Source organism: Lissotriton vulgaris, chromosome 6, assembly GCF_964263255.1.
Source record: "Lissotriton vulgaris chromosome 6, aLisVul1.2, whole genome shotgun sequence".
Classification (NCBI taxonomy): domain Eukaryota; kingdom Metazoa; phylum Chordata; class Amphibia; order Caudata; family Salamandridae; genus Lissotriton; species Lissotriton vulgaris.
The window spans coordinates 106,655,872-106,682,359 of NC_141694.1; the positions used below are offsets into that span (position 1 = coordinate 106,655,872).

At 40.8% G+C, this 26,488-nt stretch overlaps 1 protein-coding gene across 2 annotated transcripts in view; it reads right to left on the reverse strand.

The window, feature by feature from the left end:
- LRFN2 (leucine rich repeat and fibronectin type III domain containing 2) overlaps positions 1-26,488 on the reverse strand; it is a 1,526,854-nt gene that overhangs the window by 324,840 nt on the left and 1,175,526 nt on the right. The gene's annotated exons all lie outside the window — the stretch shown is intronic.

Genomic DNA, 26,488 nt, shown 5'->3' on the forward strand with positions numbered 1-26,488 from the left:
CTTATAAAATGTTAGCAAACTCCGTCATTGATGATGGAGTTGGAGATGAAAGTTGAACCTCCAGTGTGAAACATCCCACAGAGGTATCCTTATACATGGTACACGTTCACATGGATTTGGTTAGCAAGAGTCAGATCGCGCCGTCCAACTCCTTTACACAGCACTGCAGTGCGGAACTTGTTACCCTCCCAACCAAATCCCCAGCACTCACTCACTCACTCACTCACTCACTCACTCACTCACTCACTCACTCACTCACTCACTCACTCACTCACTCACTCACTCACTCACTCACTACTCATTAACAGACTCACTCATCACTAACTTACTCACTCACTCAGTCACATCAGAGAATGGTCGAACAACCATTTGTTATGAAAACTTAGAAATCGCTGACCTAAGTCTGACTGGGGAGACAAGCGGCTGAGTAATTTGTAAATACAGCACCATATAGCCAATGTCCAAAATAACTTAACCAACACTTCCATAAGCATCTTCCCTAAATACACAAAAAAGATTTACAGCCTATGGGGAAGAGAATGTGTGTTTAAGGACGTTGGCCTGATAGATCTCCTCCTAATGTCTGCTATTAAAGGTAAAGGAACACAACGCATCTGTGGATAAGATTGTCACAGAATGTATGGGTGGCATTTAATCAAATATTTACGGTAGCAGAAGAGACTGAACCATGTAAGCCCCTGCTGACATCACCAGAAGTGACCTTAAACAATATTTTACAGAGAAGTGGGGATATTATTCTTTTCCATCTTTAGTGAATGCACAAGAATGGAGCTTGCTAATAAACACTGGATGATAGAAACTCCCAAGAGCCACCCAGTAAAGTAGCAAAAATACAGGCTTAATTTCATGTTAAAATAGCAGAAGCCAGATTACAATTGTTGTTTTTGCATTTGTCGCCCGAATGGGATGGGTATGCTCAGACGTCAGTCCCGTGCTCTCCACACCACTGGAGTCAAGCTATCCTGGCTGAAGACTGCTGATAGCCAGAAACCGGTCCTAGGATGCTTGATTCCGGCCCAGGAAAGACATGGCTTGGCAGTTCGGGCTTGACTGTTCCCATGAGGCACAGGGTCAAGGCTGATTTGCATATGGCCATGTCTGAACTGGGGTGCTGTGGAGTGCAAAAAAAACGATGGATTTAGGCCCAGATATCTGTACTGGGGTGAATATATGACATTGTTCTGCATTCTGTCCGTCAAGTGTTGTTTTTGCACGGATTACAATACTGAGCACAAATGTTTGGTGTAGAAATAATGGGATTTCTAACCTTTTTGCACCATACAAAGGAGCATGTGCTAAGGATGACACAATGTCCAAGTGAAATGATTGAGAAATGGAGAGTGGTGAGATGTATTTTTTTATGGCACATGTTTGGCATCTTTTCACAAATACTCAAAGGAAAGTTTGTAATGGGTTAGATACTCTGAATCCAATAGTTCCAGTACATACTGGTACCCAAGGTATTGGTTCTTCCAGGTGCAGGAACACTCATGTCGTACATTCATGCATAACTGGTTGTGTTGTCCTGAAATGGTAAGACTGCTGTTTTATAGAGCAACTCAAAATAACTGTTTGGTGAGCAAAGTGTGCCTGGGCAGAGAAATTTTGCACACAATTTTAGTGTTGCTTGAAAAGAGTTCACACATCCAAATACCACACTGCACAAACATTTGCACACATCAAATATTCTAATGCCGGCAGTCCCTTTAGTTAAGTTTGACTGACCTTAAAACAGTGTTCACAATCAGCACACTACATATCTGTTCGCGACACTCCTGAAAAAAATCAATGAATGGCGGTTTCACATTTTAGAATGAGATAGGAGTGGCCAGGCTACCAAAATACCCTAAGAGAGCAGCAGGTTTTCCCATGCACTTTGTGTTCCTCTGCTCACTTCTGATTCAAAAAAGGATTGCATACTCTAGTGTGGCCCCTTCTGTGGTACCCACTTTGTGAGTGCATATTGCATTCCAGTACAATGTAAAGGGGGACTTCCCTAATTTTTATGGGTGACTGGACCATGCAAATGAGGGAATGTATTACACATATGATCAAAGAGCAAACAGGCTCCTAAACAGTGCACTAACGAGACAGAGGTGGTAGATGATACTAGGACCCTCTGAGGTCCCTATCAGTAGAGTCCTGCCGCAGAGTGGTAGTGATCATTCCACTCTATAGGATTATCATTCCACTCTGTAGGCAGGCTGACCTGCTGGCATTTAAAGAGGGAGTGGCAGATTAAAAGAGCTGCTCCATCTTACACAGCATCACTATCCCCAGTGTGGCAAAATCGGCCATTTTTCCTGTCCAATTGCAGGGCAAATTTCAGTAGCCAAGCGTAAAGGAAAACACTTTCATGTATTCTGATTGGCTGAAAAGATAGCCAATCAGATTGCTGTTGAGTCTCTCCTGGCAGAGTTATAATGGAGATATATTGATTCAATAATGAAATGGTGCATAAAAAAACTCTTGATAATGCACGATTAAGAAAAAGAAAAATATGTCAATAAAAAGTCAAAATTGATTGCAATAAGACTGAGTGATGAACTTTGTTCCAAAGGAGATAAAAAATAAGAGAAGAAACAATTCTAGTTTCACGTTAAACTTAGCGCGCAGTTAGTGAAAGTTAAGCTAACTTTCACACAATCTGCCATATAAAAAGACACGAACAGGCATCGTGTGACAACGTGCAGCGCTAACACGAAAACTTTTCACAGTGTGGTTACATTTTTGAACAAGTGAGTGCACAGAGACCAAAAACTTTATTCATTTATCGACATGCTGGATGCGTCATATTCACAATATGACGTATCATGTCGCATGGAGTTACAGATACGTCAGAATTTCTGACGATTTCTGACGTATCTGTAGGCGCAAACATGAAATATTGCTGAAGTGTCTCACAAAAGTGACGCAACTTCAGCAATGGGTCATTTAACATGGGCAAGTCACAATTCAATGTGCCTGCATCAGTCTCACGCCTGTGGTGAGGCATTCATAAGATATTTAAGCATTTGCGTCCTAGAAGTGGCGCAGTAAAATCTTACTTCTAAGAGGCTTACTTGCGTCAGAACACCCACCCTGCATAAATTATACCTGGCGCAGGTATAATGTGGCGCAGGGCTTTATAAAGTGAAGCATCTACCTAGATGCATCACTTTGTAAATATGACGCAACATGGCACCTTTTTTACTCTGCTGGTGACACACCCGAGGCTCAAAAGTGACGCAAGGGCTCAAAAATAAGCCCCTATATTTCCTTTGAATGATTTTATCTTACTGTTAAAATAAAGGCAGAGAAAAATGCCATGGCATACATAAACATACATGCAGTGGCACAGAGTATAATATACTATTTATCGCCATTGTTTAGTTGTAAGTCATGGCCCGTCCCTTCACTTAACAATGGTAACAAAATCCATGTTTATCTCTATTTGTAGTATTTCGCCTTTCATTTGAAATATTATACTTGTGTCCAAGATCAAGTATGCTGGGAGGAAATCTCTAGTGCTCTCCATGGCGTCTGTATTGATCGAAAGTTGACAAATCACAGAAACCCAGTAGTTTAGGGCTTCCAGGTCATCATCGTGTAATGTTCTTCCTGGTCATTTGTAACTCACACCTCTCTGGGTCAAAGTCATAGGGAAATAGATTTTTGTCAGGTCAGATCAATATACTGTTCTTGAAATGACATGCCAATCCTTTATCCATAATTGAAGATGTGATGTATAAAAGACCTTCATGTGAAATACCATTGCCAAAGGTGCTCCATTTTAATTAAAGTGACAAAGGTTCAAGAAACAGAGAAACTCTTCTTTTTTCCCTATTAGGGTACATCAGTCAGACTTTGTCGTCGTAGATTTTGAGGACAACTTTGTAGTAGAATGTGAAATATGTTCTGAAAGTAAGTAACTGACTTGGATTGATGATAGTGCTTTGCACTGCTGATCCTACTGATTGGTCACAAAAACCTGCCTGTGATCCACCCTGATGCAAAATGCCTTCTTTAGATTCGACTTTTTAGTTGACGGGCTCATTCAAATGTTTTTGAAGAAATTTGAAAGTTTACAAATTGTTGGTTTCCTGCTATGCATTTACAAGCTTTATGGATTTGAGGAATTCATAATTTGCACAGGAAGTCTAAGCAAACCAAAAAGTTTCAGGTACATTCCTCCTTTAAAATTAATCTAGAGTATAATTACCTGGACAGACTATAAGTAGGTCAAGTGTAAATTTCGTTTAACATATTAAATTATATTTCCTGAGTGCAAAACTCCTTGCCCTATACAACTCTGATAACAATTGCAATGTTTGCATTGCAATTCTGACTGAGGCCCCATCAGATTCATATGATCCTGTCGGAGGCAGCTGTCTGTCCACCGAAAGAAAATGGTCCGAATGCCAGCATTGTAGTGCAGCTGTCGGACCTAAGGGCTGTCGGCGATGGGACCGCCACCGACGTCCTGTCAGTGTTGGTCTTAACGCCATTGTAATTAGGCCCATAATTTACAACTATCTATGCATAAATAATTCTATAGTATCAATTCTGATACCTCCCATTCAGCGAAAAACATACTCATACTCATACATAGACAATGTTATTTAAAATATAATTTCAAGTTTAAAATGATTAAGGCACACTTCGTATAAGGACATCATTGTAATTCATTTGGGTAATGTGATAGAATAATTGAAGTATCACAAAGGTGTAGTGGTGAAGGTTAAATAGGCTCACTTGAGATGTTTATTTAGGAGGTATATGAACTGTGAAAAGAAGGTCTTTACAATTTTATATAAAATTTGTGGAAAGACAATGAAACTATATGGATATTTTGTCTTCATCCAGATATCCTCTGCTTAGAGAGATGTCTTTCAGCCCTGCTTGAATGAAGTTTGATCCTGAAGAATGTGCACTACATCTTGACTTCAACACCAAAAAGACCAGACTGAGTGATATGTTACATCTCAGATAACAGGGAGATGCTTATAGGAATTGTGCTTTAATTAATTTTCAACGTGATATCATATATTAAAGAATATTTCTAAACAAATATATATTAATTATGTTCAAATATTCACTAACATTGTCAAGAACACTCATGTCAATTGTTATATCCATGTAGGTAGGTGACCCAGTACCCATATTTTCTGCTGCCCAATAAATAACTATTTAATAATATTGGAAATGTGTGACCCATCAAGCTTGTGAGCTTTATAAAGTCATATTATTTGTGTGTGAAAAGAAATGTTTCCAGACTATGTTGTTAAACTAAAAATTGATATGTGGTTGAAAACAAAGGTAAAAAGCAGGAGTAAAAATATATTTTAATAGGGCTGAAAGATGTACCCAGTTTCTCAGCATCTAATGAATGCATTAATTCGTTGATTATTTAGTCAATATTTGTACATGCTTATTCATATGACTTGTGTAGTACCAGCATGTCACTCTTTGAAACCATCAGAATTGAGAGATGAAGTTTTCCCAAAGTTTCTGATCTTCCATCATACATTGGTGCATGAATCAAGAGAGCAGAGGGTGATTGCAGGTTTCTGGCTGTGACATAGTGGGTTGGTCATTTGTGGTGGCAGACGGTACCTTTGCCTCAATATCCTTTATTATGTTTAGTCTCCAGATTTGCAGACATTTGCTATCTCTGTAGCAGACTGTCATGCTCTCACAGAGAGAAAAGTTTGGAGAGCACCTTTTTCAGTTAATGTTACCAGAATTGGTAGTGAAAAGCAGGCATAGCTTGAAGATGGGTTTCAGTTCTACTACAGTTCTACCGAGAAGAACACATTTTGTTGAAGAAACATTACAACATGTGTTTAGAGTAATTGTTTCCTTTTCAAAAGGAACGTTTGTGATCAGAGTAGCTTAACACTATGGGGTTTAAACAGTCCTATATTATTACTTTACATATGAGATTTTGATCCCCTCTCTCTTCTAAGAGGGTTCATGTGCTCTATAATCTGTTTAAGGGACACAGGATGGGTCACTTCACTTTCTGTGACCCATATTGAGATTGTGGTTAGATTATGAAAGTAGAGCATTTCAACTGACTCAAATAGGAAAGAGCGCCAGGGCAGCACAGCTCTCACTGACTCATCCGGTAAGAACTAAGCCTACCTCATCTTTCCACAAAGCCACAGATGCTTCCACACTTCTGTGCCCCAATGTTTTAGATGGAGGAGCGATTGACACCGTTAACCATATGAATGACCCATGGGTAGCAATTGAAGGAGGGATGTCCCAGGATCATAGAATCTGCAGTGGATGGAGACACCAGTGCTGCTGCTTCATGCAGAAGCCAAATGCAGGAAATGAGTGGAACAGGGAGACTTGTGACTGTTCGTGTTTCCACTTCACGACAACCTCCTCCCTCTTTCATCTACCACATTATATCACAGTCTGGAATTTTCTTCCTTTGATTTTGTTTTTTTCTTTACAATTAGATTTTTGCACTACATTCAGCATATATATTATGGGCTGATGGTAGACCTAATAAACGTTAATTTGTATCAATATATTAGTGATTTTCCTCTGTTCGGATCACACCGAAATACCTTTCTGTGGTAGGCAAGAAAGCACAGTAAAGGCGGTCCCTATCCTCCGCATCCGCTCCAGTTTGACACATCTGCAGTGCTGGTTCTGAGTTGATTTATAGTTTCATCAATATCATCTCCTCTGCTCACAGCTGAGCCCCTGCTGTTACTCTGCCTGCAGGGTTTCTTCACAGGACACCTCATCAAAAGCTCTCAAGGAACATCGATGTAGTCATTATTGAGCTCACCCGCCATTCACAGCCAGTCCCAGAACTCACATAATGAATACTGGACAAAAGTAGCTTAGTACATGGCATGCAGTTTTGAGATGGTCCTTTTTTATCCAAAGAACACTTTATTCGGAATATAAAATAGTTTTTCATTTACATATAGGATAAGTGCATGGCTTTTTAGACAAATGTATGAATTGTTTGCCCCTTGTACCTACACGGAACGATTTTGATAGGAAAATGCTCCCCCTGGAGGAAGTTATTATCATAGCCTTATTTGAATTTAAGAATTATTGAGTTTATTGCTACTTTCGAACTACTTACCTACCAGGTACGGTTATGGGTTAACCATCATACACTGGATTTCTCACGTTTGTGAAGTTCGAAGTCAAAAACCACCTAAGGATTCCTGGCAACCATCCTGGATCAAGGGGTGTTAATTTTGCACAATGTAGATAACCATACAGAGGAGGTGGCTTTGTGGCCAGGGTGGCTGACTGTGAAATGGAGAATCAATTTCAAGTCCTGGCGTCGGCTCAACATCCTGTGATTCTGGGAAGTCAATTAATTCCTATTGTGTTTAAAAAAGGAACTCGTGCTCATGTAAAGTGCTCCTAATCTCTTGGCCTGAGGTCTATCTCTATAAAAGTTCAAAAATAAAATAAAGAAATATTGATGGTCCCATTGACCACAGGGGGACAGAAATAAAGGACATTCCAGGTTGAAACCTGACAATCTCCTGAGACAAAAATATGGTATCTTTTACAAAACTAATACCACATAAGATGTTGATTTTCTGCTAGTAACTGAAATTTGGCGAGCCTAACACCATAAGCCAGAAAGTTGGCCCATCCCATATCAAGTGACTCTTATGATAACAGAATGTTGTGCCATTGCACAGAATAGATAGCTGTTTTAAAAGGCGCCCATGAGACAAGGTACGGTTTATATGCCCCAGTGCTCATCGGAAGAAAATAAACCAAAGTACATGAAAACATACTCTTTGGGTGCACACCACACCTGGATGGGATTACCTACAGCATGTGTTCCACAAAGTACAATCACACAAAACAGAAACCACCCAGCAATACTCAGATCCTGTATGACACCTGCAAAAATCTCTATATTGGGAGGGAAACAGGAGGTCAGATGGCAATCACCTGAAAGCCAGTATACTAAGGATTTAGCATCGTTGGTTCTGGCTTTCAGTTGAAGACCGGCAATTATGAGGGTAGTGAGTGAGGTGAACGAATACTGAGCACACCATGACCCACATTACAAATGACCTTTTAAAACCCTTGTTATTTTACCACACTGGATTTTACATTATTTGGCGTCAGGGTAATTCTGAGGTTGGGAAAATAACGGGGTTGCATGTTTTTGGGACTACCATGTTGAAGTTATTTTTATCTGTGCTGATTTAAATGTTTTTCCCTAGAGTTTTACATTTACATTTTTGCTGCTTTTTTGCATAATGTTGTTTATTTGTCCAAAATTCATCTATCTAACCTGTAACTGGGTCCATTTTCTGTACTCTAGCACTCCAAAGTAATACACAGCAAACTACAAAATACCTCAATAAATAGGTAGCAACCTACATGAAAAAATAAACACAAGGCTATCCATTGCATGTATATGTCTATGATGCATGACTCACATCTGCCATATTCACAGCATTTTTCAGGTACATAAATTCAAGAAGTGGGGAAGGCAGGTCAGGGTTTACTTCTGCTGTACTCTACAGTACGCTCTTAAATGTGCGTTTGTAGGCGCCTCCCAGGGCATTGTGTCCTGGGAAAAAAGGCAAGTTGCTTCTGTATAATCAAACAAGATGAAGCATTAAGATAATTCATTGAATGCTGACAGACTAAGGGAAAGACAATTTGTGTTTGTCAAAGGCCAGAGAATATTTTCTTAAATGACCGGCTTATCATTGAAGGCAAAACAATAAGAGATTGTCAACAGGAGAACAGTTAATTTGCAAAGAAAGGCAAACATTTGCTGCTCCAGGGGAGCTGCTACTGGTGCAGTTTTCTTGAGTTACTGACCTCAGAAACTGACCCAATAGTTATTTCTAAATGTGTAAATCTAATGCATTCTCACATAGCAGCTTATATTTTTTAAATTCTTCACAGGCAAGACATGTTTCCACATAGGGACTGCGTTCCCCTACAATACCACAATTTTGCGGCTGACTGCTCCTATTTCCCACCCTGAAAATGGATTTAGGGCTTGATTTATATAAAGCCATTGTGCAGTTGGCAAGCCTGCGAATCACAAAATCATAGGTTTTGCGTTTACTAAATGGCTTTTTTAATGTACAAAAACCATTTTCCAATTCAGTAACACGTTACTGAATCACAAATGAGTTTAGCCGAGAAACTTTGCACACAAACCGCCTACTATTGCTGATATCCAGGAGGCTATTACTGGGAGAAGACCTTTGCTTTTCTTTTTTTTTTTTTTTTGATTTAAAAGATTTTTATTGAAAAATAAAAGTTGAATATACATATACATAGGCAGTTGTTCAAAGTACATTTGTTGTCTCTTTCCCTCAGAGAGAGAGGGTATGGAAGAAAAAGAAGAGAGGGGGGGGGGGGGGGGGGGGTCCTTCGTCTTCCTCAAGTGTTCAAGGGTACTTCGTCTTCCTCAAGTGTTCAAGTGTTCGTCAAGTCGTTCCCACATTAGCTCTTTGGGGGTGTGTTCTTTCGAAAGGTTGCCTGTGATGTTGTCTGCTCCTCTTAGGAAGGTGACCCAGTTGATCCATGTCTTGAAGTTTGCTTTTGCCGTGCTTTTCCAGTTCGTTAAGATTATCTTGAGGCCAGCTGTCAGAAGTAGGTCAAGTAGGTCTCTTTCTTCCCTGTTGTTTAGATCTGTCGTTATTTGCCCTGTTGCAAGGGTTGCATAGTTGATGGTTAAGTCTGTTTTGAACATGTCGTTTATGAATGCATTTATTTGGCTCCAGAACTTCTTGACTTTTATGCATCCAAAAATGTCACGGACCGAGCACTGCTGCCTACAACATCCAGAAGGCAGTGCGGTCCTGCAAGAGAAGTCGAGGGGGCGGAGCCAATTCCACCAGATAATCCGAGCAGGGCACTCGCAGCACGGGACGCGCGCGGGCTCACCCAAGCGAAGCTCGGGCCAAGGGCGGCCCGTCCTTGCCCTTCAAAGGCTGGAAGAGGCCGAGCTGGGCCATTCCTCTAAATTCTTTCTTTCTAGAGTCAACCATTGCATCAAGAATTAAGTTAATGTCATTTTGTCGTATCTGGTGGACTACCTACGAGCTTTGTGGACCCGTGTCACTGCACCAAGTACTTTACGCGAACATAGTTTTGCACATAAGAGACTAAAGACTGTTAATCCTATTTGTATTTATTAATCTGTACCTTGTTCTGTGTTCACTTTTCAAATGACATTAAGCACTTTATGCAAGCATATCTTTGCACACAAGTGACTAAAGGCTGCTAAAAACAAATTGGACATCGTAATTAGTACTTTGCTCTTTGCAGACGGTTAGTTTATTCCTGGCCTTTTTTATATATCATTTTAATTTAGGCACCCGTACCTCCAGGTTTTTATGTATTTTTTAAAGCATTTATTAGATGGTAGAATATCGTGTTAACAGGACCGAGGCCCGATAAAGTGTTGAACAACATAATAATGGGGAAAAGAAAGCAAGCTGCTAGTCCTAATCCGAAAGCCCAGAGTAAACATAGGAAAGTTAATATGTCCCTAATGGACTATCTAACTGGGGCAGTGGGCGATATTGAGAGGCAGATTATTTCAGTGGAAGAAAAAATAACTAATGAATCTGCAACTTTGCCTCCACAACATCAGGGACAGAAAGGATAGAGATACCGGTCACAGATCGCCGCTCTAAAAGTTATAATGGGTGTGTCCAGATAATTGATGAAGATCTCTCAGCCGATGTGGTTGAAGCAAGTGAGCCATCCCTAAGTATAATTGGTGGCAATCGGCCCAAAGGAGTGGCAACGACCAATAAACCTGGATGCTTAGTCTTGATACACCCAGTACCATCCACTACCCCTAGATTTAAAAAACCCAACTAAAAAAAGCTGCATGCAAAAACACAGGGGTGTAGGAATAAAACATCGAGGGATTTGGGTACCCCAACGGGGAGAAAAATAGCTACCATGACTCCTTCTGAGACAGTAGAAGTGATACAAGCTATAAAAAATCTGGAAGCATCAATGCTACTATCATTTAATTATTTAACCTCTAGGCTGGACAAAATCAAAGCCAATATAGGAAAACTCCTTCGAGACTTCCGGACAAACGAAACAGTCTGGGATATGCAAAACAAGAAATCTTTGGGGAATAGCGTGTAACCTGAGAGGAGTAATACTATCACGATTTCCCCGAAAATTAATAAAAAAGGAGAAACTGAAAGACAGAGTGTACATTTGGAACAACGAGCTTCTGCATATACCCCCCGGGGGAATAAATATACGCCAAGGGAGGAGGGACCTACCTCTAAGACACTAGGAGGGGTGGGCCAGACTACAGGGGCTGAGCCTTCGGATGGAAATAAGAGCTATAGGCAGGCAACCAGTATTGGTGGGTTGCCTGATAATGTCCAAACATTCAATCTCCCCCCCAGCGGCAACACCCACACCATCATCTTAGCAGATGTCCCTAAATAATCACCTCATATCAAAGAAACCTGGCCCGCTCTGAGGAATAAAACAATCAACTGGCTGGGCAGTAGGACAGGCCTAACAAACGCCCTCTTCAAAGAGTTTAAAATGGTGAGGAGGGTGGCCTGGGTGGGTAAGTGTGATAAAGCCCATAAGGGTGATTGTATAGTATTGACCCTAGGAGTACCGTCCTTAGTTAGAGAAGTCCTAACTAGAATGTATAGAGCAAACCTATCTGATACTAGCTTTCAAGTTTACCCCCTGGGGTATTTTTATCCACCACAAAACCCCAAAACCCTGGCTAACTTAGACAGGACAGGTTGGGGACACTGGGATACAGATTATTCAGTTCCCGTGTCAAATAGATTTGGCCTCCTTAGTTCCTTGGACGGGATCGACTGACGTCAAACCATAAGGGATGGCGATACACCTTGGACCGCAATACAATCTGAGATTGAGGGTAACAAGATCCCCCAAGTAGGAGATAAAGAGGACACAGTCGAACAAAACCCAGCTATTAGCAGTATCCCACTGTCTCCTCACGAGAATACGTTTGATAAGATAGTACAGCCAAAAGTTAATGAGGCGGATAGAGAAAACAATTTAAGCCACAGTAGCGGTGCTCAGGCCCCTAAAGATAATGCGGAAGGTGTACTCAGAATATTGTTCTGGAACGTGGCAGGCTTAAAGAACAAGCTGGGGGATCAGGCTTGGTTAAACTATATTGATAAGTTTGATGTTCTGTGTCTTCAAGAGTCCTGGTTAATTAAAACCATCCACTTAAATGGGTTTAAAACCTTTCATACATCTGCGATACAATCCCTGAGCGGTAGTCCAAAAGGTAGATTATGAATATATATTCCGAACCGATTGGCCACACATAAGTGAGTGATGGTAAACTCAGAAACATTCTATCAAACAGTGTTAATTCAGACTGATAATAATAACGCCATGTTTCTTGTAAACTTTTATAACAACATTGAACCAGAACTCTTAGGATCACTCTTAGGAAAACTAAGCAGAGATATGACCAAGCCTGCGCCAAATGCTAAAGTCGAGACTATAACTATTTGGGGGGGCGATTTTAATACCTACCTGTGCTCATGGGCAGGGGACGGAAAGTGTGGATTAACCATAGATAATGCAGACCCCTCATTTCACTTTCAACATACCGCTAAGGGTGACTAGTTCAATGAGGTCATGTTTGAACATGACCTGGGTTTTTCTAATCGCCTATGTTCCCCCACTGTAGAGTTTGAAAATTCCTTCATTTGAAGAGGAACCCAATCACTCATAGATTATATCATCATTCCAGACAGCTACGCGAGATTTGTGAAGGATTTTTCTACTCATCAAAATGTAATGAGTGATCACCGGGCCATTAGTGTGAGTAAAACCATCCCAAATAGGTCTTTTAGTAAAACTACTAATAAGATAACATGCGTCCGCGACATAACTCTAGGAAAAAAATGGATATACAATTAGCTGGAGAAATCGGGATTGCCCAGAACTGGGTAACGTAATTATAGCTAAAGCTCTTGACCCTATTTTAAAATGTTTAAGTGATAGCTCAACACATGATGACATACTATTAGCTTTCCAAGACTTCACCAAGGTGGTTAAAACTACCCTTTTTAAAGAAACCAAGCGCCCCCCAAATGGCAGAAAAACATGGTTCGATAGAAATTGCTCTAATAGTTATAGCAGACTGAAAAAGGCATTGCACTGCGAAGCCAAATATATCACTGAAATAAGGGAGTGCAGGAAACAATATAAGGAAGCCCGAAAAAACAGGTTGATAGAACTAAAGAACAGAGCCTGGGAAGACTTGATTGAGGCTGCAGAGTCCAAAGACACCATGACATTTTGGGCTACTGTAAATGCACCCTTCCTTGCCAACAAAATAGACGAACCTACAATTGTGTTGGCAATTGAAGAACAGACATAGATTAATTTTTTCTCTATTGTCTGCTCACGTTATAACCCAGATGGCCCCATCCTTGAGAGACCGGAAACAGAGATCATCCAACAGCCCTTTTCTCCCATTAAACTCGATGTCTCAATCAATGATGTGACTATGGCAGTCAATGCAAGCAAGAGCGGCAAGGCCACCGGTCCTGATGGGATCCCCATTGACTTATTTAAATCCAATCTCGAGGTGTGGGGCCCAATTTTAACAAAAGTTTTAAAATCGTGTTGCGAAAGAGGTTTTATTTCAAAATGGTCGGAATCCATCATCGTACCTATTTTTTAAAAGGGTGACCGAGAGAATCCTACCTCTTACCGCCTGATTTCCCGCCTCGACTCTTTGATGAAAGTATTGGGCAGAATTATTTTAGAAAAATTGCAGGGATGGATTGAAAATAATAATATTTTAAGTGAAGTTCAATATGGTTTTAGAGTTGGATTGGGCACCAATGAACAGATTCTGAATGAAAGCATTTTAAGTGATAAATATCTCAGAGTAAAGAGAGGTAACTTTTATCTGGCCTTTGTCGACCTCTCAGCGGCCTTTGATTGCGTAGTCCATGAGAAACTACTGGGAATTTTAAAAGATATGAAAGTTGACCCTGTTTTAATACAATATCTAAAACAATTATACACAAGAGCCACAGCAAAGGTCCGCTATGGTACTGAGGGTGATTGCACCGCTTCCTTTAAAGTTGAACGTGATGTAAGGCAGGGCTGTGCATTGGCACCCCTCCTGTTCTCATTATATACCAATGCACTAGAACAGGAGATGGTGTCAAACAACAGGGACACGCCAACAGTAAATACTCGCCAAGTGCTTCCCTTCTGTATGCGGACGATGCCGTCCTCATGTCCCGTACACAAATAGAACTACGAAGGGCCCTCTGTTTTTATACAAGTTTTATGTCCAATTTAGGATTAAAGTTGAATGCAAACAAAAGATGTGTGATGTCATGTGGTTACAGCAGAAAGAAGACCAGAACTTTTGAGGCGGGGGGAAAAAGGTGGGGACTACCCCCGCCTTTCGATAAAACTGGCTCTTGGTTACCAGCAGTTAAGGCCAGGTCCCTGCTTTTTATGAAATCCATTGCAGCACTTTTTAATTTCTCTAAGAAACTAGGGAAAAGGCCACCGGAGATACTACTGAAAATATATCATGCACGGTGTGTGAGCACTGCAATCTATGGGGCAGGTATCTGGGGCTTTCAAGACTGCAGTATTACCCAACGTATTGAAAATACATTTTGGAGATCCTCGCTAAGCCTCCCTAATAGTACCCCTGTTTTTAATTGCCCCTCAGAAATGGGGGTAACACAAATTTCTGATTTGACTAAAGTACGACCATTAGTGCTATGGCACCGAATTTGGACAACTGAGAATGCAAGACTAAACAGAGAAATTATTCAGGACTCGATGATGCTGGATAAGTCTTGTAAAATACTGTGGCTAAAATACGTGGGAGATTTTATGCAGGATATTGGCCATCCAGAATAGTATTTTAAGCCTGACCGCAGGAACGATATAAAGAGTAAAGAGTTTTAAAAAATGGTTATGCAGCATTTAAAAGAAATCAGATTAGCATCTGAGCTAAACAAGCCAATGGTGATTAGCCACCAATTGACCCTGACAACGGTTTTTATAGAACCTTATCTGCTGTGTGTACAGGGCCGATATGATAGATATCTTTTGACAAGATTTAGGTTTGGGATTTTCCACCATTTAATTTCATATCCCACCATAAATGACAAGTCAAGAGCATTATGCAAATGCCCATGTGACGATGTATCCGGACAAAATACCATGCATGTTGTTTTATTCTGTAAATTATATAACAAGAGAGGAGAAGATGGTTAATACCTTTATTAAAGAGGGGCGGATGGAGACAATGCCGCCCTGCCTTTATTTATTTACAGATGCTTGAAAATCACTACTGCATAGGGTCAATGGTGGGATTCCTAAAGAATGTTGTGAGGACCAGAAAAGCAGTTAACTACTGAATCATGGGACACCTGTTCAGAGCTATAAGACAATTGGAAGAATTACATTTTTTTGATTTTAAGTCTGACTTGTTAAATATGATTGTTGCTTATAGCTTTTAACGTATAGAATGTAAATGTATTATCAGATTATGTGTATGCTTTTATGATTTTTAATAATTCTAAAAACAAATAAAGCTTATTTTGATTTGATTTAGACTTCAGCAAACTTTGTGACTGTTAAAATGCTTTTTCCTATGTACTAATTCCATTTTCAGAGTCTGAGAATGTTTTTCCAACTTCTAAAATGGCATTCTAAATGGAAATCTGGAAGGGGCATGTTGTAGGGGTCCTTTGCAAATATCATTTATGTTTTCTGACCGAATTCCTTTTGAAAAACATTGATATTTTACCCACACCTTGATGAAGGGAGCAATGTATTCACAAAAGGGGATCTGTTTCCCATGCTGGATGTAAAAAATAAGATTGTTGAAGAGTAGAGAGAACTCCAGGGGACTGCTATCCCCAAATAAAAGGTACATTTTTCTTTTTAAACACAGACATCTTTACTCACAGAATAACAGGCTGGATTAAAAAAAATGGGTTTTATTAAAAAGCTATCACAGACATGGTGACCCCAGCAGGCCACCATTCTTGTGCGGGCCTCCATTCTTAGAGAGTTGTAATTTGTGATCTACCTCATTAATATTCATAAGGTAGGTGGGAATCTGATTCAGTACGATTAAGAATGTTAGCACATAGGTAAAGTCTTAGAATTCTTTACTGGTTGCAAAAATATTATTCTCAATTGCAATCAGTATTTTGGAACGAGAAAATAGTACATTTGGGACAAGATATACAAAAAATTGGTCTCAAAATACTGGTTGCAAATTGCGGTATTTTGCGGAGCCCAGCTATGAACTTATAGGTAGGTTTGTAAAATACTGAATTGTAGTGTGTCGCAATTCGACCTGCCTGCTGAATATCAATCAGTAGGTCCTAACTTATGGCCACTATGTTTTGCTGCAATCACATGGATGGACGCCTGTGGGGCTGCAGACTACCAAAACTGTGACTGCTTTTAAATAAAGCAATACTTTTTTTTAAATGTAGGCTGTTATTCTTAAAGGAAAATCACATGTGTGTAAAAAGAAAATAATAAAGTTTAACAAACATTTTTCAAGTGTAGGCAGTTGTCCATGTGACCACTGCCTACTCTTACAAAATGTTTTTATCAACATTCACATATTGTGCAGGGTCCCTTAGGGACCCCACCCCATTTACCAATGGTTTACCACCACTTTTCAGTAGAAGGTAAAAGATGAATGTTTTAGGACCAGATATCGGTCACAGGGCATTAATACATCCCATTCCAGAACCATGTTTAAATGGTTGCCCTAAACACACCCCTTCAAAATATCGATTAGATCTGTAGTTGTGAACCCAAATTATGTTTCAGTCATGTTTTACCAAATCCCAATTTGGGTTTGGTACATACAGAAAGGTCATTTTGCAGTCGCAAATAGTCCGATTTTGAAAATCAGGCCATTTGCAGCAGAAAAAAATGGTTCCTGGCTCTTAGTGAATCATCCCTTTAATTATTCATCCTATATATAGGATACATGTTTTGCACCATTTTTATAGCCGCCTTTTCTGACACAGAATATTACAGCTTTACTTGCAAATACTTTTTTCATCATCTACTGCTTAAAAATGCTGTTGCAGTGGCAAGCGCGTGCTTAAGCGCTTGCAAAAGCGGGTGCAGCCAGAGGGAGCCATCGCTATAGCAGAGCGAGCAGATTTTGAATGAAAAGTTTCTATCCCTCAGAGTGACTTTCCCACATCCTTCAATCTGAGAACTCTTGATTGCCAGCCGCTTTGCATTCTTAGTGCTGTCTTCTTCAGCTTCCCAAGGCCCTAAGTGCAGAGAGGGTTGTTAGTACACAACTATTATATTTTCATTACTCCAGGCATTAATCTGCACTTTCCAGGACTCAGCAGCTCCGTGTGTGTTGATGAATATGTATATAACCTTCCTGCATACACTTTGGACGCTGTATTTACATATTTGGGGCACATTATGTGCGTTTTCCTCTTCAATTTGATGCCAAGCCATCAGCATTCATACATTTTTGATTGGTGAGTCATCGGCAGAGCATGTTTCTGATGAAGGGGCTTGACCTTGGAGTATGTAATGTGTCCTCACTGTTAATATCTTCAGCTGGAACAAGATCAGGCTTTGGCCAAGGGTACGAGATGGCACATTTCAAGGTAGAAAATTACTAAATCAATCCCCAACCTGTCCTCGAAAAACACTAAAAAAAGATGTGGATTAATTCCTGGGGCTGCATTACCGGGTAAGGAATATAACACTTTACTCCGCACGCGTTTACAACTCGTGCCTTAACTCTGCATTTCTTACTCTGTGAAATCTTTTACACTGTGGGGATTTACACCACTATCCGTTACAACGCATTGCCCATTACAACACAATTTACTATTCTAACTCCACCGGGGCATTGTAGATTTGGTGGAGTAAAGAATGCGAGGTAATGGCCTGCCTTGTAACGCAGTCATTGTAAAGGATGTTTACCCCGGTTAAGACATATACAAACAAGCAAACAATGGAGAACCCTCCCAAGCCCCACATACTTCTTTAATGGTGGCCTTACCCCTGCTCAATTATTTCCAATGAACTTAAGCAAGTAACACAGCCATAAGAATATATCAAACTAGTTGACCTCTCAGGTGGTTACATTTATTAATGTGTGCACGGGTGCTCATGCGGCGAAATGAAGTATATTGAACTGCACTCAGACTTTTTTGATATTTTCAAAGCATAAATTAACATATTTTCCAGTGAATGTACTGGGCTTTTTAGTGACAGATTATGACCCCTGACTGTAGTATCTAATAGACATGGCCTCCCACCATGTCCAGTGGGAACAAGACATTGCCATAGGCCAATTGATATGCCCTGTATCCCCCAGGGCTTCATTTGTAAATTAATGAGTACCAGTGCACAAAGCTCTGCTCAGAAGCCTGCAGCCAGTGGAATTAAATGTTGGCACACTGAATACCAAAGCTGTGTAGTCTTCTATTCAGCTCGGGCCTCTTTAAGCCAATACCACATACTCCCCTCCCCCTTTATCGCAGGTTCCTTATTTTTCCCTTTATGACGTTTTCCCATCTTTCTCTTCTTGCGTCTTTCCTCTTTGTGTGTTTTTACCTCTCTTGCTATTGGTAATAGTCTGATGCAGGAAGAGTAAGTGCTGTTCCCCAGAAATAAGTGCTGGTGCCCGCCACTGGCAACCACTGGCTCAAATTAAGCACTGCCTATTCCACTGCAACTGCTGGGCACACAGGTGTTGTCATGTACCCATTACTCCTGTACTCAGTGCCCCCAAGTAAAGGTCACAGGCACAGGGCTCAAAACATGGCATTTAGTCCCCAGCTCAATATACCTGACCTTTTTGCCACCTTGGCACAAACTGCTTCACTGTCCTGTGGACACTGAGAACAGGCACATTCCTGTCCTTTGGCACTGATCACCAATTACTCGGAAAAGCATGTGGCCTTGGACCATGACCAGTGTGTAGTAATCCTCTCACAGTGCCCCTTGAAAATAACTTGACTAGTTTAAGGTCTGGCATATGCTGTCCCCAGCCAGCCCCCCCTTTCTTAAATGAAGTGCCTGCTGGATTCAACCTGCAATCTTGGCATGTGGGCACTAGGCTCATAGCGTAGCATTAGGCTTTACCTTCTGGTCACTGCAGGCAAAGCCTGTAAGGCTCTGGGTGCGTCCTTTGCCACAGTCTGTGGCCAGTACCTTTCAACCAGAATGCACTCGACATGGTCTCCAGGCAGAAATGTCCGGATTCTTACTTTTTTGCAATTGCGATCGGAACATTAATAGTAAATGCAACTTTAGTGCCCTTTCTTCCCTGTACCTTTCACTCCTCTTGACCAATCTGCGTTCATCTTTATAAGATCAATCTTTTCTGGTTATACAGATTTTCCATACATGGCCAACGTTATAAGCAACTGAAAACGTTTAATTCCCTGTAGCTTTAGGTCATACCAGTGTACAGAAAAGAATAGCTTTAGAGTCCAGGTGCTAGTCAAGTTTCAAATCAGGGAATGGGTTATTGTTGTAATGTTAAGGGAAGTATAAGCGCATGACCTTAAGCTTGGGGGTAAATGATAAAATCTTCACCTAAGTTTGTGAACCTAAGGTTAAGTTTGCAGACTCTGGGCCTGATTTAGATCTTAATGGACAGGTTACTCTGTGATGGATATCCCGTCTGCCGAAATATAAACCCCATAGGACATAATGGGAATTACATTTTGGCGAGTGGAATATCTGTCACCATTATGACGTAGTAACCAGTCCCAGCCAAGATCTAAATCAGGTTCTCTGTTTCCAAATCTTGTATTTCCTTCCTTTAGAAAGGGCATTTTACTTTCCTCTGGAACTTTCCTTAGCCTATTCTGAGGTGGGTTATATCCACTCTTCCTGAACCTCCAATCCGCCTTTGTTTTATGTTTCTGGAAGGTCTTTCTAAGCGTCATCACCTTTCATGATTGGAAGAGGATGTGGTGTTACTGTCAGCTGAGCTGTTGACTTTGAAACTGGGGAACCAAGTTCAAGTCCTGGGGTTGCCTCAACATCCTGGGATTCTACGCAAAACACTTAATCTCCCATTGTCTAAAAAATGAATCTGACCTTGTATAATGCAACTGGTACTCATGTCAAATGCTTTAAAGCCTTTGGGCTGAGTATGCGCTATATAAAAATGAAACAAAATTACAAATTGATGGAACAAAATATGCCTGTCTGTGTTGAAATGACTACCTTTCAATGGCCAATGAGATTTGATTTCACATGCACTCAAAATTAATCCCTCTCCAAAAATTGGAGTTTGATCTCAACTTTCTACATATTTTCTTAATTTTCTCCTTATCCACTGAAGACCAACAATTTAACCAAAGGGAACACCTTTGGAAAAGCAACATCTTTAAGTCACATTTGGTGTAATTCTGTGCAGTAGTTTTTGCTGTAGAGGAGAGAATACATTTCTACTAGAATTTGATTGGAAAAAGCAACTTTTGGGACCCCAATATCATTTTTCCCACTCCCTTGTCAAAGGTACATAAACGTCTTCAGGGATGAAACTACGAAAATGTATCCTATGGAAATATTTATGCAGCTAAGTTAATAGTTATCTATCTTGTCACTGCAAAGAGAAAATCAACCATAACCACACAGGTGCTATTGCTGAATCAATAATACACATTCATAATGGAAATAAAAGGCATAGTTATCAGTAATATGACTATCCACAGTGATACTAAGTTAAAAGTAACTTATGCTAGAACCACATGTTAAATCGATAATTCATCAGGCTTCATTTAATAACCAATCCATGAGAAAGGTATTAAATGTGTCCGCTCGACAAAGATGATATACAATAGAGTTTATTTGATGCAGAAAATGATATGAAACGTCAAGTAGATTTGTTCCTGAACCCTCTGACCATTTTCTATTCAGTGGTATTTGGAACATCCTGGTGGACATGAACTTCAGGGGCCTTATTTATGAAGGACTTGCGCCGCCGGTGCGTCACTTTTAACATGGGAAAAAGTGACGCACCGGCGGCGCAAGTCCTTCATAAATAGGGCCCCAGGTATGGGGGTCCATATGGCCTATTCTCCTGGAGACAGGGCCAATGGTGTCCCTGACCACACAATGAAAAAGTTCCCTTAAACATACTCACATGCTATTTGGTCTGGTGGAGATCAGCCTATGCTCCCCAAAAACACAATTTGGGGTTAAACCAGCAAATGGCTGATCTAATCTGGGGCACTGATTTCCCTCCCTTGACTAATGTCTATTTTGCTGTTTCAAGCAGTTGGGGGAAGATGGCAGGAAAACAAAAGAATGGGTTCTGTCCAAAAGAAAGCCAGCCCTTTCCAGCAAACACCCAAAGACAGAGAAGGTCAGTGGGATTTCCTGCTGACAGGTTTCTCCATCCATCACCTCTGAGTAATGGCCTACTGAGAGCCCTAATCCGAAAACTCTCTAGAAATGTAGCATGAGCAAAGTTGGAGATTTCCCACCTGAGCAACATATCTCAACTAAACTCCTTTTCAGAAAAGCACTCAAAATGTAAATCTTATAAAAAACTAACTGAACATAAACCATCATAACTGCCACATTCAATCATCCCTTCACAACACCTTCCCTTTCTCACCCACCAGTGTTCTTGATAGCACTGCAAAACAATGATACAACATAATAGAAGACTTCAAAAACGTCCACACAACACCTGCTACGCAGTAACAAACCTGTCATTTCTACCATAGGCGGTTCCATTTCATGCCTATCATGGGAGTCAATGTTTCCAATTTTGGTTGCAGGGTTTAAAAAGCTCCACTTTCATTTACCACAGACTGCTATTAAATATGTATTTGTTCTGAACTGATCAACATCCTTTAAATGCCCACAGGAGCGTGCTGTTATCAATGGGCAGCCTTCAATGGAGGTCTTAGATAACATATTTCAATTCCCTTTTACACGGTTGTTGCATAAATATGCAACACGTTTTCTAATCAGATTACCTTTAACAATGAGAAATATTAAAAGGTTTTAACAGCAACAGTCGAAGCTCCAGGACTTTAGTCAGAAAGCCATTGCAGAAAATGGCATAAATCCAGCTTACACATTTTTCAGAATTTTAGAGAAATAATTCGCATCCTTGACAATCATATAAGTAAGGGTTATGTACACTGCTACTTCTACTGTATCATCATTCTAAAAGTTTCACCTTTTTAGTTTATTTAAATCACCATACAATTGACCCACTCTTGTTTAATACCTGTACATTCTTACTATACTCATTATGTCAAATAAGTTAAGAGCAGACTTTGAAATACAGGTGCAATGTCTACATAAAATAACCGGATTTAGTAAGTGGCATACTGTGGGCAAGCTCTGAATTCTGGAAACTAATAATTAAAAAACAAAAACCTTTTAATACAAACATTTAAGAGGGTCTTCCAATACTAACGGTGTGTATTTATATATTGTGTGCTGGTCATCAGCCTGGCACAAACAAAATTAGAATACGCCCTTAAATATATTAAAATTCCAGTTAAAATCTGATGTCCCCTTGTCTGAGTGCCTTTTCATTCCTTTAAGTATCGTTAGCTAGTGGAACTGGAAAGTTGCATAATATATCAAATTCTTGAGATTATGGTGAAGAACAATGCTGTAAAAGGCACCACGTTCTACTATATTAGAACTGTGTTATTGATGACAGACATATATTTCCAGCTCCCAAACATTCCATCTTTCTTTGCTTTTCTTTCCCACAAATGTATATGTACATAACTCCAAAATGGGAGCTTTTATAGAGTTTTAAAACGTTTTTTTGCTACTAGGTGCTAGATTGCAAAACACTACCTCAAACCTGTACTATTAGAACATATTTGGAAATTACTACTCGTTATTTCTGAATAGTTTTGTGAAAAATATCACTGGTGTCACAGCATATGTTACATTTTTGTGGCTTAGCACTATTTTTGATCATTTTAAAGATTCAGGTATGATACTATTGACTTTCAGAGAATTATGTGATGTATAATTTGAATTACTTTAATAATAAATATTTCTTGAATATTTTTGTATGACAAGATAATGAAAACTCTGCTCTAAACGTTGTGCGTATATAATTCCATATCTCAGTAGCCTTCCTGTGTGTAATACTATGAGGGAACAAAGATGATAGCACCAACTTTGTTTTCATATCTTCCAAATGATCTTCAATGACATTGACCTGCGGTAGTTTGACCCATGCCAGAAGAGTAAGGCCTAGTTGGTCTAGGTGGGTACCTCCAGATCTGAACCAGTTCCCAAAATCTTTGTATCTGCTACGACTCCATCTGCTCACCAGTAATCTTGAATATTATACCCCGGGGAGGATTACTTGCCATCAAAGGCAGTAGAAGTCACCCACATGTGGATAAGGCCCAGCTCTACCTGAAGGTCATGATATTACCATATGATGAATTTCCCCTCAATCTCTCGAGTCCGGCCTAGCTCAAGCTAAATCTGGCTGAGTTTGCCCTCATCACCAATAGCAATATGCGGCAGCCTTTCCAGGAACAGCATGATGGAATGAGTCCTGCTACTCTTGGGTCTGTGTGCCATCAAAATATAGTTGAATACAAATATTGTGGGTAAAATTTTGTGAGGACAAATGTATCTGTAGCCACAGTATTTACTGCAATTATATCTCCAGGTAAATATCTACATAAGTATTAGGCAAGATTATGGTTTTAGTTAGATGAAAGGTTAAGATTAGTTTTTCAGTTAGGGTTATGTATACAATTAAGGTCAGGTTGAGGTTTAGACTAGGGTTAGAGTTAGTGTTCCAGTTAGGCTTTGTGTTAGGATTAGGGCCTGGGTTAGGTTTAGGGCCAAGGCAAATATTGTGGTGGAAAAGTCCCTCGCATGATTATGGACGTGCACCCTGCCCTAAGGTCCCTAACTGTAAAGATGTCGGGCTCCATGATGCTGATATTTGCTTTCATAGGTGTCATGGGCGGACTATGTGTGTGCGCCATGCCATAGGTCTGTTTCATGGTTACAGTCTTTTTGAGCTTGAGGGGCACCCAAAGCTCTACACTCATCGTGGTAAAAGGCTACTGCATCACCAGGAGTTAAGCAGCCCAAACGCTTTTGTGGAAGTATACTGTATAGTGATCAGTAGGGGCGAACAGGTCCTTTTTAACCAGAGTCACTGGAGTGAGGCCTATAGGCACACTCATTTAAAGTTCTGCTGCTGTGTGCTTAACCCACCCTTGGCATACATTGGTTTGGTTCGCAGCTTATGTGTGTTATAGATGTGCTGGGTCTATGTGTGCCTATGAATAGTACAGTACAGTGATGCTGCAGTGCTGTGTGGTTCATGTTTGTTTTACGCATATAGTGGTTGTATGTGTGCCTGTGAATGGTAAAATACATAAGGATGTAGCTTGGCGCAGTGTGTATATAATATATGCATATGCTGGGTTTATATGCACCTGTGAATGGTAAAATACCTGAGGATTCTGGCTTCCATTTTGGAAGTTCCAGGGATAACTGGAGGAACATGAGAAGGTAGATGAATCCCCCCAGATAGATTTGTGGACTACTGCATTCATGTGAGCTGTGTTGTACACATTGGATGATGCGAGAGGCAATGTTAGATCTGGGTTCTCCAGTTGGCAGAGGTAGGTACCAGTGTCCAAATAGGAACCCTTGCTTCTAGTCAGGGAAAGGGGGATACACTCTTTACATAACCCCTTCTCACCCCCTTGGTAGGTTGGCACGAGCAGACAGGCTTATTAAAGGCAATGTGTAGAGTATTTGTACCAACACTCACAGTAACACAGTGAAAACACCACCAATGGACTCCACACCAGTTTAGAAAAATAAAGTTTTTTAATCTAAACTACACAAGACCAAAACAACAAAAACCCAACATACGCAGTTCAAGAATATGATTTTAAAAGAGTTCTAGGGTTTGCATCAAAATAATCCACAGCTGCGTCAGTTTTAGCCCAAAGTACCTGTAGATGCGACAAATTTTCCTAGCGGCAACTGCAGCGTCGAAAAACAAGCAATGTTTCACTCCTGAGACCCTGGGGAGGTGATGTGACAGCCCCGCTGCATGCAGCAGGCGTGTTGCGATGAATCCGGTCTGTATGGGGAGCGATGCAAAACCTTGTATGGATTCTGGGGTGCAGGTTCTCCTGTAGGAAGCATCTCACACAGGTATGATGCGACGATCTTCGGGACGGTGACTATCTTTGGTGCAGTGGCGATTCGGTGGCGCAGCGTTGATCCTCTTCTGTCGCGGCCCCTTGATGCGATGGCGTTGGACTCTGCGACGGTGTTTGCAGCGACGTGATGCTGTCCGCAAGTAAGCGGTGCGACGGTTCTCACAGAGAAGACAGGCTCTGCAATGATATTCGCAGCAACAGCAATCTTACCGCACTGGGGGATGCGCTCCGCAAACGAACAATGCGTCGGTTCTTGCAGCAGCAACAGGTGCCGGGAATTCTCTTGCACTGTCGAGGATGCACTCCCTGAGCAATGCGTGCAAAATTGTAGATCTTCTTTTCTTCTTCTTTCCTGCTCCCCAAACAGCAGGCAACATCTTTCAGAGGCCCCACAAATGGATCAAGCAGGTCAGAACTTACACAGCACAGTTCAGGGGGGAAGTTGGGGGTGAAGTCTTTTTGTGCCTGGGACTTCTTAACAGGAGGCCAGCTCTTCTCAGGCCCTTGGAGATCTCTTCAAACAAGGAGACACAGCAACAGCAAAGTCCTTCCCCTCTCCTTGGCAGAATAGTAACTGCAGTTCATCCCACAAATACACATCAGGACAGTCCTTTCTCTTCAGTCTTCCAGCTTTTCTCCTTGGCAGAGGTTCCATCTTGATTCCAGGATGATCTAATTTTCTGGGGTCTGGGTATCCCTTTTTATACCAATATTCTCTTTGTTCTATGAAGGCAGAGAGTCCTTGGCCTAGTCCAAACAAATTCTGGTCAGTCCTGGAGCACTCCGTTTACATGATTCCTTTGAGAGAGAGTGGATTGTGGAAGGCAGGCATAGCCCTATTCAGGACCTGGTGCTATCCCCTCCCACCACTCAAGATGCAGATGAAGCTATTCAGCCTAGTGCTGACTCACTCATCCTCCTGAATCCACCCTAGCCCCTGTCACTCACAAACCAGACAGTCGATTCACAAACAACCAAGGCACACAGAAAAGTCAGACAAGAAAACAGCCACTTTCTAAAAGTGCTGTTTTCAAACACAGGATGTAAAAAACATACTACCTAAAAGATGGTTTGTTAAATTCTGAGTGCAGGGATAGCAGACTTGAATTTTTTATGTTGCTCCTCTGGGAAGATATGCAGGTAAACATTATACACAGCATTCCCCATTCTAGCCTATGGGCAAGATCGCCTTTCAATAGTGAAAAACGAAATTGGCAGTAGTTCACTAACAGAGCATGTCACCTACATTAGTACATGCT